The sequence below is a fragment of the Sander lucioperca genome, chromosome 8 (genome assembly GCF_008315115.2).
Source record: "Sander lucioperca isolate FBNREF2018 chromosome 8, SLUC_FBN_1.2, whole genome shotgun sequence".
In the NCBI taxonomy this organism is placed as follows: Eukaryota; Metazoa; Chordata; class Actinopteri; order Perciformes; family Percidae; genus Sander; species Sander lucioperca.
Window position 1 is genome coordinate 10119416 of NC_050180.1, and position 16639 is coordinate 10136054.

General features: G+C 41.0%; 1 long non-coding RNA gene across 1 annotated transcript in view; it reads left to right on the forward strand.

The window, feature by feature from the left end:
* Positions 1–16639, forward strand: part of LOC118495584 — a 175278-nt gene that overhangs the window by 150711 nt on the left and 7928 nt on the right. The window contains exon 3 of the long non-coding RNA XR_004898048.1: positions 290–297. This is a non-coding gene — a long non-coding RNA (uncharacterized LOC118495584). The remainder of the gene's footprint in view (positions 1–289; positions 298–16639) is intronic.

The window sequence follows — 16639 nt, forward strand, 5'->3', positions numbered from 1 at the left end:
AACCTCTGAGAATCATTCTGAATTCACACCAACCCACATGGACCCATGCCTTCTGGACTTTCCCTTCACACATTCTTTCATATAACTTGCAACAGTATGTTGTGAAACTAGGATATGCTAATCCATGACACCTTTTTCTGCTTGCCAAGCAGTGGACTGGGATTCCCAGAAGTCACAACTGAGAATCCATTTTAGGGAAATGGACAGAATTGAAGTGAGGAAATGAACAGACAGTGTGTCTACCTGACTGGAAACTACCTGCAGAGTTCTTATGTCATAGCATGTTAAGATGAATTTGTAGGGCTATGTTTATGTGATGCCACTCTTTTCAAACATCTTAACTTGGCATTACAGTGATGCGTTTATGAAGCTGATATTCTACTCATAGGTTGTATGGTCATCTCCTGATCGGCAGTCTTACTACTAACAGCTAGATTTTCGACAGGTTGCATGACCCCTTGTGTGCCAAAGTTTTATTTCTTCAAGTTTATTTCTTACCTGACACTACTGGGTTTAGTCATTGAATGGGAAAAAGTAAAACACAAATACATTCATATGAAAACGTTTTCGAGTGTGTGTTGCAACAGAGCTGTGAATCCAGTAGAGGGTAAGGTGATCCTTGCGCTGCGTCAAGGGAAGAACTTGTCTGCTGGCCTGACGACAAGCACTACTGGCCCTGTCCACACCTTGCCAACACACTGCATCCTCTATCACTCTCTCTGGTTCTGTTGATTTGATGAATCATTTTATGCATTCATTTCTTTCATTTCATTACTTTCTTGTTTTTTCGGCACTATCTCTGTGTATCTGTCATTTTTGCCACCTGTTCATTCATAAGTTTCCCTTCCTTCCTTATACTTTTTTTTGTTTTACCCATTTTTTGTCCTTCTTTTCATTTCCTTTCCTTTCCTCTCTTCTCTCCACACATTGCCTTTCTCCACTCCCTTTTCCCCCTCTCTGTCCCTCCAGGGGCCACGTGGGATTCACTTTGGGGAGTTAAGCGATGCAGACCAACTGCCTTGAGACTTGAGACCCCCCACGCATAAATCTGTTTTTCTTTTTTTAAACGAAAAACGGAAAAAAAAAATCAGCAATATCAGTGTTTTTGTGAAGGTCTCCCCAAAGCAAATCTCCTCTAAAAGCCCCTCGAAATAAGGTCAGGCCAGGCCATTGGACGCACACCACAAACCAATAAGATCCTCTATTTGACCCAATTCTAAAAAAAAAAACATGTTGATACTGAATTGAAAATCAACTTAAAAACTACTGTAGAAAAAAACCTTCAAATCTAAGATCCACTTTGAACTTATATTGCAAGTAACCTCCAATCAAATCTTCACAAATAGAAACTGTGCTATTTTAAACACGAGGAGTCTTTGCAGGAAGTCACTGCTCACTTTCACCTTGTTTACCACAATATCAGTTTCTAAGGATTCCTGTAATTATAATGTCAGGCATATGAAATGATGGCTCAGCAGCCAGCTAGGGATAAAATTAAAATGAAATGTGACATAATAAAATCATTACCATATTTGCAACTTGTGCTGCCCTCTGCAAACGTGGCTTCTGTATTTTGGAGACGGTCCTCCCCTGAGAATGGCGCACGTAAGTCGTTTGTTCAAGTAGCAATTATGAGTCATATTTCCATTTATAGTGGCAACGCCCTCTAGTGGCTGTAGTAATTATGACGGAAGCAAGCAAGAAGTAAACAGACAGAGAGCTCTATGTTGCACCCGGCACAGTGCAGCGCAAAGCCCGACGGAAGTGTCTTTGCTAGTTTAAGACTGACGCAGTTGTCAATTTCCCGTCCAGCACCTGCGTCGTTTAAATAGCAAATGCACCTGCGCCCATCTTTGCGCCCATGGGCGTGCTGGTCTTACAGGGAGGTGTGTTCAGGTGAATTCTTGGCATATTGCTATCTTGAGGCAGCGGGAAGTGATCGCGCCATTGACCAACAAAAACCTGGTCTAAAGTCAATAATGTAGCATTTCATTGTTATTTTAACAGCAAATTAGTAAAATGCGCCTAGGCTTATGCACAGCGCGCGCACACTATGCTTGTTACACACACACAGGGAAGCGCAGCAGCGCACAAACATGCAAAAGATTACAAATGCAAAAGATTACAAATACAAATATTACGGTGCAACTCCGCCATCATAATAGCAATGCGCCAAGGTACTTGCTTACTTACTTATAAGCGCAACCGGAAGTGAAGTAACGTAACAAATATCAATCATTTTACGTTGACATGCAAAACCGCGACTGTTATGGAAAACGATCCTGTGGGTCGTATTAGAGGGAAGAAATAAACAACCTATATCGTCGCATGTTTTGGAGGACTTGTTGGTGTTTTGTTGACCGTTTTTAACACCTTTAGAACACTACAAAATAATATCAAAATACTCCATGCTGTACACTTTGTTTTGATGTTAATAAAGTGCATGTGTGAATGTGTGTGTCTGTATGTGCATGCATCAGTTCAGGCTCAGTAATGTTAGGACATCCAAAGTAATCACCAAGATGTTACCGGTCTGCAGAGCTTTCTGCCGATCCTCCTGATTACCACTTTACTGCCTCTTTCCTCCTCCAATTCATCTTTGAGGTTAATGGCACATAGAGAATGTGGTGATCTCAGAGGGACCAACGGCTCTGCATCCATCAACCTCTCCTCACTTCTGCGCATATGCATGTGTGCCTAGGAATTAATGTTTGTGTATGTGTCTGCATGCCGGAGAGTTAAAAGATGTCTTTCTGAGTGCATAGTTGGAAGCTCTCTTCTGTATATTCATTTTTTTTTTTTTTAACCTGCACATAAGTGTGTGTAGTGTCAACCTGTTGGCACCTCCAGACTCCAGGGATGTTGCTGTGGCTGTATTCCGTCCAGTTTTTCACCACTGTCCAATTTCCTGTTCAAGATCTCTCCCAGCTCACCGATCAAGTTTCCTCTTCTCTTCTAGTGTCATAAACTTAGAGCAAATGCAGAGTTAGACATATCTAATCATTGGAAAAACAATATTCTACTTAATAGCAAACCCCCTATACAACGACAAAATAAAAACATTCACTCTTCACCTGACCCACAGCTATCAAAGTGTCTCACGAACAGACACATTCACGCACAGAGAGTAAATATTTATGTTTGCATACATCACCCATGGACTGGCCATATTTATCTGTAGCGCAGCAGATATTTCATCTCCGGTGTGGGTACACAAGCACTGAAAACACTTGGCAATGCAAACACACACACAACACACATACACACTCCCTGTGGCCTCATCAATAAGCCATATTACTGAGCAGGTCTTACGGGAAGCCACAGTAAATTAGCGTGTCAACAGTTAACATGGGCTGCACTGACACACTCATTTACTGCTGGAGCAGAGCAGAGACATGCTACAGACAAACAAACACACACACACACACACACACACAGTAGCAGAGTACAGATATAGACAAACAGATCTGAGACACACACATACACACATGGAGCTGACAACATACATATATGTTCCCGTGTTTCTGAAGGAAACTCTGTGTATTACCCTGCTGTGCATGAGTGTGGACATTTTAGGCCGGGAGCCAGGTCCACTCCTCAGGATGTTTTTTGCTACCTTTTTTTCACTATTATTTCCTATTATCTTATACCTTGGGCCATCACAAGTTGATAACGACCACCCCCAACTCAGCCCCGTTTGGTCTCAGGGGCCAAAAAACACCCTTTTTGGGAAAAGCTTTTGGCGGAATGATGTAATTGTGAATATTAAGGTACTGCAGCTACATAAATGGTCATATAACCCTACAATTTTGCAAGGTGTATCCTGACACATAGGGGGAACTAGCAGAAAAAGATTCTGGGTATTGCTGCCTTTTTGCTGTCAAATATCACCCTCAACAAACCCCAAAAGACAAAAAAATGTCTGTCCGCCTGACAAATTGTCATCTAAAGTGATCATTTTCAAGCATTGTGTTATATATATCACTGGCTCAAATGTACATGAAAGACTTACCAAGTTTATAAGCTTCAATTTAAGTCCAAGATGACCTTTCTAGCTAGAGGATTTCAGCTGGTATAACCAAAGCTCTCCACTGTTCCTCAAATCAATTACACACATAAACACACTAACCAACCAACACACTAACCCAGTGGTGTAGTCTAATGTATTGTAGTTGGTATACTGTAGCACTTTTTTTTTTGTGGGGTCTGGGTGTCCTCCCCCAGGGTTATTTTGAGCACCAAAGACTAATATCCTGCATTCTGATACACTTTTATGCACCAATTTATGGTGGGAATACCTTTATTTATCGTATGAGAAGGAAAACACAGATGATATTAAAAAAATATCAAAAATATAATATAATGGAAATATAATGGAATATAAAGCAGTAAGGGGGCTTTCACATCAGGGACCTGAGCCTGGATCACAAAAGTTGACCCCAAAGCAACGAAGACAAAATAAAATAGGCTACTTATATTTGTCTTAAATGTGCGGTGAAGGGAGGATACTGGTGTTAGTGTAGGCGGAGCATTGGGGCCCGGTCGCTACGCACACACTATACACTACACACTACACACTACGTACTACACACTACACACTACACTACGCACACACTATGCACACACACTACACACACACTACCCACTACACACTATGTACTACACACTACGCACTGTGCTCAGCGAGGAGTGGGTCAGTGAAAGATGAGAAAAGTCTCCCTGCATGTTCTGCAGTGTTAGTTTTGTTTGCTGTCACGTTACTCAACCCCGTATTTGTGAATACAAATATCTGAAGTGAAAGTTGTGTCACAAAAATATATGTTGTTGCGTATCATTGCACATTTTTAAGTGGGTAGACTACATCACTGCACTAACCAACCAACACCCTAACCCTTCATGTCACATCCTGAAGTTATTCAGCAAAGACAATTTGGAGGTAACTTGATCTATTTTTCTGTTTATGGAAAGATATTGATTCTATTGGGAGATTGGTGTCCTATATTTTTCTACATGTAAGGCGCCCACTCTACTTATAGATTGATTCAAGTCAAACTCAGGGTCTGGGACATATTCTGCTGGGATCTGTGGAATAACCAGTAATTATGAAGCGAGCCAACGTCATATCCTGACTGCCCATGCCAAAGGAGAGTTTGTAGAAGCCATGTGGGAAATGACAAGTGGCCGAGGCGGACATACAGTGAAGCAACAAAGAGATCTCAGACCACGTGAAATCACTCGGTCTGAGGAGCAAGTGCAGCAAACAGTACAAGCTTTTCAGAGTTTTATCAACCCATTTCAGCTTGAGACTTCTCATCCCTTGACAAGTTTGAGTTCAGGAGCAGCTATGCCAGAAGAGGTGCGCTATGATGTGCCGAATGCCCTGAAAAATGGCAAAACTCAAAAAGAGTTCATCCGTGATCAACTTCAAACTAAAAAGGTCCTTTTCTTTGAACCCATCAAGAGGAACAGATTCAGGACAATGTCGTCTACCACACCTAAAAGAAAGCTTGTGGCATCAAACCAGAAAGTGATCCAGTACAAGGCCACAAGTGGGTTTATCTTTCAGATATTCATCAAATCACAAGAACTTAAGTCACAAATTAGCCTCTCTGACCTAATGACCTATCCCTTGACTCTGACGCCATACTCCATTTCAACAATCTTTTTTGCAAAAAAACAACAAAGCAAAAGGAATTAATCACATGATCAAAGATGCTGAGAATGCACAACTTCCTTCTCCAAGCCAATGTGCTCTCATTCAAGATGGAAATTCCTCATTCTACATGTGTGATGCACCACGGACAATGAAGACTATATCAGAGCGCACCTTCAAAAGTCTACCTGCTGCAGCTGAAACAGTATTCAGCACAGACACTTACATTGACCGTCTTTATTCACCAAAATCAGCTGAGAGAGATCGCAGAGGTTGTGGTGAATGTTTTATAGTTAATGGGCTGAATGGTCATCGACCCACTGATTGGAATGGTTTTCTCACAAATGATGAAAACAAGAAGGCTCTCATTCATTTACTTCTGGATCACTGGAGCTCTCATGTATGATGGAAGACATCCGAAGGCCTGTCATTTTCATAGAGGCTGGTCAAGTTTTCAAGCAGTGACGGACTGGCCATCTGGAATTTGGGCAAATGCCAGAAGGGCCGCACCCCTATGGACCCCTATGGGCCGATACTGATAAAATTATTTTATGCATGCAGCCGCAAGGTGCGTGGAAAGATTAACTCGAAAGGCAGAGTTACTAAACTAGGTTGTTGACAAAAACAACCGAGCAAAAGACTCTGACATTTTCCTCCTGTATTATACCAAGTCATCAACTGTCAACATCATCTTTGACATGGGAGATAGACTAATCAACATCAACCAGAGGCCTGTACTACGAATCAAGATCAACATGTCCAGGATTTCTTTCAGTTATCCGGCTTCACTAACCCTAACAACCGCGGTCCCGCATAACCTGTATCACGACGCTGGTTATCAACTAGTTCAGTCAATCCAGGGTTTCCCAATCCAGCGGCGCGCACGTTCACGTAAAAGAGGCGGTGTTTGCGCACCACGACCAATCGCAAACATCTAGAGCCGCATATTTTACATAAGAGCAAACTATAATTCTACATAAATATGAAGAACACAGACACGGTTTTACAGGCAAAACGCAGGAAGGAAAGCTGGCAAAAACGCCGACGCTGTTATGCGTAAATCACAACGTTTAGCTTATCAATATCCAGTGGTGTAGTCTACATGATAGTAAGCTCCAAGATTTCCATATACCCACTTAAAAATGCCCAATGACACGTAACAACATACTTTCCATTTGATATATTTTGAATTATCATCTGTGCTTTTTTCTTCACATAGGCTCAATGGAGGTAGTATTTCACCATAAATTGGTGCATAAAAGTGTATCGGAATGCAGGAAATGAAGTCGTTGATGCTTAAAACTTCCCTGGGGGAGGACACCCAGACCCCCCACTATGATATGCCCCCCTCCTCCCCCAAAGGCAGATTCTGGCCAATATACAGTACAGTACGCCACTACAATACATTAGACTAAACTGGTCACTTCCCCATCAGTCAGGCACAAGATCTGACCATAATTACACTTTTGCTTTCCATAAACTGTCGTTGCTTTAGGCTTTTATTTCAGTTGCAACCCTGGCAGTGGTACGCGATCGTGAGAGAAAATAAAAAAACATAAAAACATAACTCAAACCGATGTGCGTATTGGCAACACACGGCTGAAGAAGCCGACAAATAGCCTATATGTAATTCCCTCCGATGAAAATCTATATCTTTCATAAAGATACCCATCAGGGAATGTTAACGGGGTTGTCGCTCTCTAAATGTTTTAACTTTTATGAGCGCACCTCTCTCTCTCTCCGCCCACCGAGCTCCACCAGATCTTCTAAGAACGGTGACGCCGTTATCAACCGAGTATTGATTGGTCAGCAGGCGGTGCTTTAACACCGGTTGATCTCTAATCTCCAACATAACCTGCTCCCGACCAGGTTAGGCGTTCAGGATAAATTACCACGGCGATTGAACCCGATAACAACTAATCCGCCTTCGTAGTACAGAAAACCCTGGGTTGAACCTGAAGTTAGCTCGTTAACGCCAAATCTCGCTTCGTAGTACAGGCCTCTGGTGGCTGGAGATTATTCACAGGAACACATTTCAGCTCTCTTCTGTCCTTGCATGCGTTCACTGGTGCTGACTGCACTTAAGCACTCAAAGGCAAAGGGAAGGTCCGTCCGATAAAGATTCTTAATCAGAATTCAAAGTTTATTCAGTGAAGATGAGGAAGAGGAGGAAAATGATGATTGAGAGTTTATATTCTACACTAATACAATACACTAACATGACCATTCGTCAAAGTACAGCATGGATAAGCAGCAAAAAGATCTAAGAACCAAAGAAATGTTTTCTATTTTATGTTTGAGCTGTATTTTAGTTTCGCCATTTGGCTGTAAAAAATGTTTACCTGTACAGGTTACTAACGTTTACTCAATTAAAGGTTGGCTTTTTGATAACAGACTGCACACTAGAGTCATCTTTATTCCTTGTGTTGCGAGGACTTTGTGGACTTTAATAAATCTCACATTTGGTTAATTGATTTTGTGTGATTGTACCCTATGTTGCACCCTGACCCCAGTCCACCTAAGGGCATAACATTACTCACTTTTCATGCAATTCACTTCATATAGTATAGCAGTACATAAGTCAAGTCTCAACTCTTGTTTAAGATATTGTTCATGTGGCCAGGATAGCTCAGTTGATAGAGCGAGCGCACATATACGGAGGTTTATGCCTCAACGCAGAAGGTCTGGGGTTCGAGTCCAACTTGGGACAATTTCCTGCATGTCTTCCCGCTCGCTCTCCCTCTTTCATTGCTTTCCTATCATTAATGGCAGAAATGCCCAAAAAATAATCTTAAAAAAAAAAAAAGAAGATATTGTTCATATGCAAAACATATGCTAATCCCATATGGAATGGTAATGCCTGAAAGTTCTGTTTTCTCCGATTTGAGGAACAGTGGAGAACTTTGGTTATACCAGCTGAAATCCTCTAGATAGAAAGGTCATCTTGGACTTAAATTGAAGCTTATAAACTTGGTAAGTCTTTCATGTACATTTGAGGCAGTGACAGATATAATAAAATGCTTGAAAATGATCACTTTTGATGACATTTTGTCAGGCGGACAGACATTTTTTTGTCTTTTGGGGTATGTTGAGGGTGATATTTGACAGCAAAAAGGCAGCAATACCCAGAATCTTTTTCTGCTAGTTTCCCCTATGTGTCAGGATACACCATGCAAAATTGTAGGGTTATATGACCATTTATGTAGCTGCAGTACCTTAATATTCACAATTACATCATTCCGCCAAAAGCTTTTCCCAAAAAGGGTGTTTTTTGGCCCCTGAGACCAAACGGGGCCGAGTTGGGGGTGGTCGTTATCAACTTGTGATGGCCCAAGGTATAAGATAATAGGAAATTATAGTGAAAAAAAGGTAGCAAAAAACATCCTGAGGAGTGGACCTGGCTCCCGGCCTATTTGTTTCTATCATACAATGTCCGTGTGTGCATTTCTGTGTGGGTGCACAACTAAGTGGTGATAATCACAGTACAGCCGGTGGAGACTGCAGGGAGTCCACTCAGCTATTAGCAAGGACACAGAGGTGCTAGAGAGAGACAAATATATACACAGCCACACACACACACACACACACACACACACACACACACACATAAGCAAGCACAGGCGTTCACTGATACATGGATACATACAAACAAACAGTGTCCAGGGATCGCAGTGCGCTGTCAGAGCTGAGCAGTCGGTGAAAAATGTTTGCTCTTTCTAATAACTTTATTGTCCAGCTTTCTCTTTTACCTCTCCATATCTTCTGTATGTCTCGTTTCCCTTTTGTTCTCTCTATCATCAAACTATCTTTACCTTCCTTTTTTCTCTTTACTTCCCTCTCTTTTACACATTTTCTGGTTTTTCTTTCTGCCTCTTTTATCCTGTACCATTTTCTTGTCTCCCCTCTGTCTGACCTTCTCATTTACTGCTTTCTACTACCGTATTTTTTTTCCTTGCCCTCCCCCCCGTCTCTCTCTCTCTCGCTGTGTCTTCTCTCTCTTTCTCTCTGTGTGGTCGTAGATAAGGATGCCTGACTCTGCTGGTAGCGCAGCATCAGCAGCAGCAGTTAGCAGCAGCAGTTAGCAGCAGCAGTTAGCAGCTTAGTGTTCGTCAGTGGGGAAATGACAGGTGCTGCAAAGATGGCAAACTGACTTTGTAACTAGTTGTCTAAGGCTTGTAATTGAAATGTTACTGCTACTTTTGGAGTAGGTATCAAAGTGATATCAAAGTCTTTTTCAAATGGACTGCAATTAAAGGTCCCATATCATGCTCATTTTCAGGTTCATACTTGTATTTTGGGTTTCTACTAGAACATGTTTACATGCTTTAATGTTAAAAAAAAACACAGTATTTAATAGCATTATTATTAATTAGCATTATTAAATAGCACCTCAAGCTGCTTTATAATAAAAAAGACATGGAAATATCACTTTTTACAATATATATTTGAACATGGTCTCATAACTTACTGTAGGCTAAGGGTTACATATCTTCAAAACTAGTTGTTGAATTTGATGTATGCTCGCACAGCTGTAGTTTGACACATTTAGAAATGAAATGGCTCTTAGCTGAACAGTAATTATAAGTCTAAAAGATGAATGGCCATTGAGCTTTGTTGTCAAAATGACGTTTTTAAGAGTTGCAGTTGGAATTTTCTTTGCTTATGTTTCTTTGGTTAAAAAAAATGAATATAATTTTTATACTGAATGTGTTTCATGCAAAGCGGTCACTGTTGATGCTTTTGCACTGCACTTTATGGAGATAACTTTCAGTTTGTGTGACCACTATGTCAGGTCTTTTCCTTTTGAATTTGTGATGAAGTTGAAGGATAAATATACGAAATATGAGGGTTTATACATACTAAAAAAGACAATCTGTTCAAACTGCTCAGAAGCAGTGAAAAGGTTATTGTTATGTTTAAACAGCCTTTATTTTTTGTAACTTTCCAACAGTCAGTATAGCCTACTTTCGTTAGCGATTGGCCAGCTGTGCAAAGGTGTAAAAATGGAGAGAGCTCCGAGTGTACTCTCCACTTTCATCATATTTCTTCTACTGTTGCTTTCAATGTGAATTGCTAAACCACAGTGATCACCTCGGTGTTGGCTGCAATTAGAGGCATTGGGCTTTCACAGGAGAGGTGAAAGTGTAACTGAAATCAGGATCAAGTTCTGAACAACTGGGGCAGATGAGTGCACACTGACGGGGTTTTCTTTTCATCACCACTCCATGTTATTGAATTGAACTTTGTAATATTTTATTTCCTGCAGCCTGATCATTGATCTCTCGTCCTTCTAGACTAGACTAAGACTAAGACTAAGACTAAGACTAATTCCACTTATAAAAGCCCTTCTCCATTGTCAGCTTTTTGTTCCACCTTAAAGGTCAGCTTAAGTATGTCCACCTCAACTCTTTTAACACAGTGGATGGTTTGTTGTCCCACCTTGTTTTATTTGACCACCTTAATCGAACACAGGACTCTTAAAGTGGCAAACAGCAGAAGGTTTCTGAAACTGGGTGCAGCTTTAGTTATTTAAGGTTTTTATGATCCTAGCAGAAAAAAAATCTTTGTGCACATTGGAAATACACAGACACTAAGTGAGAGCATCACTGATTACAGGGATTTCTTTTTTCCTCTTACTCTTTTATTTTTCTAACTTCAGATCAGTTCATTAGTCACACCATTCGTCTCTATTTAAGGCACCAGCAATAGGAGTTCAGTAATTGGAACTAACTGTACTTTAGTGTATGGGAAACACACACGCACACATACGCACGCACGCACGCATGCATGCAAGCACTCACGTTTTCACGACCCACTACCTTCCAATTGCAGACAGTACAGTCATATGTACGGTGGTATTGTTAAAGAGAAACAAAAGACAGACCTGTTTATGGGCAAGTCACTCAACTGTAACACTGGGAGTACAGTGAAGCACGGGTCACTGGTCACCAGTATGTAGTACAAACACATAAACACACACACACACACACACACACACACACACACACACACATACTTTCAATGACAGGATGGAGAGCATCTTCACATCCTTCCCTGTTAATAATGACATTATCAATAACAACAGCCTCGGGGACATGTGTGAGTGTGTCTGGCTGTTTGAGGAGTGGATCCCTCGGGCTGTGAAAAGCACAATAACAGTGGTTCTTTTGCGGGGGAATCCCTTGTTGTCTTAGATGACACAAAGTGATAGGATTATCAGTAAATGGCTTAATCACACCCACGGCACCAACACCCACACAAACACACACACCAAATGCGGAGACAGAGTGGTTTCTGATCATTGATAAGATGACGGGTCAGGAAACCTAACACTGATAAAATGGCCTCTAACCCCTTAGATGGCTGATTACACAGACTGCATCGGTGTGTGTGTGTCATGTTACAGCATAGAGCTTTTTCCTCTGCCTTTCTTCACTTCACTTTTATCTTTCCTCAATTGACACCCTCCGCACCGCCTTTTCCAACTCTTCTTCGTTTCACTTTCTTATAGGAGGCATAGTTACTAGTTTCTACACACACACAATCAGATTTTTTTGCACAGTAGGGTGTTAATTAGGGAATTTAACAAAGATAATTCAAGACTGTTTGAAGCTTGTTTTTTTATTTATCTGGGGAAACAGACACACACACACACACACACACACACACACACACACACACACACACACACACACACACACACACACACTTTTCTAAAGCTCTAAAGCTCATATACAGTACGTGTGACATTTCCCTCTCCTATAGGGGACTGAAATGGAAAATATTTTGACCTTTATGCAACCATACTCAGGATTGGAGGAAAGGATTGACGGTAGGAGGAGTGAGACGGGATGGTAGGATGGCAGAATCGAGGGATAAAAAAATGGCTTGTCTTTGCTGTATCTGCACTGCATGATTTAATGCAAAGTGGTGCAGGGGTGAAGAAGATTGAGAGAAATACAGAGGATATAGAGATTATAGAGGATAAAATTGAAAATAAAAAAATAAATGAAAAGGCAGCGTTGGTGTCGGAGTACTGCTACGGGTACCAGTAAAGAGATGAAATAAAAATGAGGAAGTCCAGTTTAGTGACACAAGGTAATAGGTTTATTAGAAGCCAAAACACATCACAGCAGTTCATAATACCGTGTGATAGAGTTTAGCTTCTATGCTAAAACAATTACAGTATCTGTGTTTCGCCATTGTACAGAGCATGTGTTGTTTTATACTTGCTCTTTTGGTCTTCTTGTATTTAAAAATACATTACAACTGATTACTGTTGTGTTATGGAAGGAGGCTGAATAGGAAGTAAATTGGTGTTGGGTAACACAGATTAATGAGCCCATCATTAACAGGGAGCACGCAGGTTGTGATGTTTCAGATTTCAAGAGGGGCACACCAGGTCCATGTGCCGGCCGCAATTAGGAGAAATCCGATTTCTCGTTTATACGACGTTTAAGAAATCAGCTTACTCAAGAAAGCTGACTGCAACCGGGTAACCTAAGTACATGTAAACGCACTTACAGTTTTTTTCCGATTGCTAAATGACAGTGGTCACAACTGGAGTCACATGTGCAAAACTCTAACTACAGTCTGCATGGCAGCAGTTCATGTGGCCTAAACTGAAGTTTTTGTTTTTCATTGCTTGAACACAGTTTTCAAAACTCTACACACTTATACCATGGCTTAAACCACAACCTGCACAACACTGTGGACCAATCGAAAAAAAAACAAAAAAAAACTGTAAGAAGGTTTTTAATTAAAAACAAACTATTGTTGGTCTGAACACAACCTGGAAGGAGTGAACGTAGAAAAAAGAGAAAAGGAAATAGCCTGGGTGAAGCAGGGAAGCAGGCATGTATTGTTGGATGTAGGATGTAGTCCTATTTTGCCTTCATCTGTGAATATGTACATGAATGTAAGTATATATTGCTTTATTCATTATTCTATAATAAAATGGTGGTGCATCCTGTGGCACACAGGAAGTCACGTGTTTGTTTGGAATAAATACAAGGAGAAGTGGGAAGTAAGTGCAAGCTGTAATTGCAGACACTGTAAATAACTCCACCTACAGAAACCAAAATATAAAAATGACAAACGTGAGGATTACCACTGTGATGATCTGAATTAAGGAGGGAGTTACCAGGAAAAAAAATACAGTACATTTGTAGTTACACTGTTATTTATAGGACAGAGGAAGAAAGAGGGAACGAGGACCAGAAGGGGGAGTGATATAATAATTGGAGTTACTTCCAGGGAAAATCCTATTTTTGCAGTCTGACAGAGATAGAGGGACATGTGAATGGATGGAGGATTGAGGGAAATGGAGGAATACACAGTTGCAATCCTATTTTCTCAGTCTAGTTTTGAGGAAAGGATGGCTGGCTGGATGATGGACGGATGGCTAGCCGCACAGATGGATAGATAGCTGAATGGATGGATGGATGGATGGATGGATGGATGGATGGATGGATGGATGGGTGGATGAATGGATGGATGGATGCAATTGCTTCCAGTAAAATCCTATTTCCTGCAGCTGGTAGATTTAGCACCTGGAGTCCTCAGATTACCATAATAATCTACAATGAGGAAATAACCAGATTTTGGACTCAGGGTGTGTGTTTGTGCGTCTGCTTGTATGTGTGTGTATATTTTCTATTAACTGTGTGAATGTGTGTACTTGCATGTCTTCATCCAACATGTCTGTATATGTTTCTGTATCTGCTCGTATGTGTGTGTGTGTGTGTGTGTGTGTGTGTGTGTGTGTGTGTGTGTGTGTGTGTGTGTGTGTGTGTGTGTGTGTGTGGGGGGGGTGTCTGTGTGTACTGAGCAAGGAAAGATGAGAAAGGGAAATGAGGGGTTGCTGCTCTGGCCCACAAATTTGATTTGGAGCTGCCACTTCAATGAGATGGTTGACCGCATCCTCCACCACCCACTCCCCGACACACACGTGCGCGCACACACACACGCACACACGCACGCACGCACGCACACACACACACACACACACACACACACAGATATTAGAGGACACTAATTGATTGAGGGGCATTGCTTGATGGACAGCGTCTGAGATGGGTGGAAGAGATAGAGGGGGGTCCAACAGCTGTTTCATTTCCCAGACCTACTAAAGTGCGTTAACAGTCATCACACACACACACACACACACACACACACACGTCCATGGGAGTGTAACATGCTCTGGTGTCAGGTCATCTTTAGATTGCTAACAGGGGACATGAGTGATCATGTCTGATCATTAATCCGTCAAGCTGAAATCTGGGTCAAAGACTCATAGATCATCAAATACTGCTGATGGGCTGCAGGCGCCATGACTGAACAATAAAAACATACTGTATATGAACAACAGTATTGTTGTCTGGAAATCATATTTATTTTTAAGATTTAAGAGCTGAACTACATTCCAATGGCTGAACAAGCTCACTGTCAATAACTGTCTGCCCAAATGATTGACTGTCTTTAGTTATGTATGACACAATAGGATTATTTGTTTGAATACAAGAGCAGGAATGAAGAATCAAGGTACATTGTTAAAAAACAGCAAAAAATTAAAAGCTTTTATTGACATGACTGCATTACTAAAAACCTATATCTATAGATTGCATATGTCACTGAAGTCGAAATGTTTCTTTGGGGGCTATGCTAATCAGGTTTTGGATAAAGTAAATATGGTTGTATGTGTTTGTGTTGTGGGAAACCACATATCAATGCCTTTTGCTATATAACCAATAAGCCATGGAGCAAATGCCATACATCTCCCTATCTCTCTTTATTGCTCTTACACACATACAGAACATACATATCCTCACTCCCTCTGTCCTTTTCCTTCGTTCTGATCATTATTTTATGTTTTTCTTGTTTTTCATCATCGCCTCTCCGTCTCGCTTTGTTTGTCCTGCTGTAATTTCCCTCCTCTAACTCCTCCGCTCCACCATATTTCTCTATGTTTTACCTCTTCTATTATTTCTCCACCTTCACCCTGTGTCCCTCTCTCTGATATAAAGACACAAGAAGCTGTAAACACCTTTGTCACTCACTAATTTGTCTATTATAAATAGCTCAGCCAGGACAGAGCAGTCATAAAGGATTAAAAGAATAATACTATGAAGCTGTGTAGCTGGGGTTCCTGTGTGTGTGTGTGTGTGTGTGTGTGTGTGTGTGTGTGTGTGTGTGTGTGTGTGTGTGTGTGTGTGTGTGTGTGTGTGTGTGTGTGTGTGTGTGTGTGTGTGTGTGTGTGTGTGTGTGTGTGTTTGTGCAAGAGAGAGAGAGAGAAAAGTGTTGATTAGGAAAGTATTCTTTCGCTCTGTGTTGCTCTTTGCTATCGTTTTATGAGACCACTGATCCTGGTCTCCATGTGACAATGTTCAGGTTTGTGTATGGTGTATGCATGTGCATACATTGGTTTGTGCATGTCAGTATTTTTGAACACTCTGCATATTGAAGACTTTTTAATGTATGACATATTGCATTACGAGTCATTTGGGACTGTTTCATCCACTGTGTGTCATGTGCTGCATTATTGGGAGGTGCATGTTAACCAGATGTACATTGCCAAATCAATTACTTAGTCCTGCTCAACCTTTAAGTCTTTTCTCTGTAAATAGCCAAGCATACTCACTTAAAAACACTTCAAACTAAGCAAAAGTCTCACCTTTTTTAGCCTTTGCCAAACAGTGGCCAGTGGGGGAATAATTCTCAGGGACTGCCAAAGCCCAATCCCGATTTGCCACAAATTAGGCGAAGTAGACAATGCACCACAAAAAGGTGAGATTTAAGGGTTATTTCAAGTATTTTCAAACTAACTAACTAACTGAATGAGTTCCCAAAGACATCTGCAGTTTCAAGATTTTTTTTATATTACATGTACTTTATTACGTTATACGTTATAGTTTATAAGTTATTGGATGATATAAAACATTTTAACAGGTTTTGATTGACCCATTTTCTCTGTCTCTCTCTCAGTTG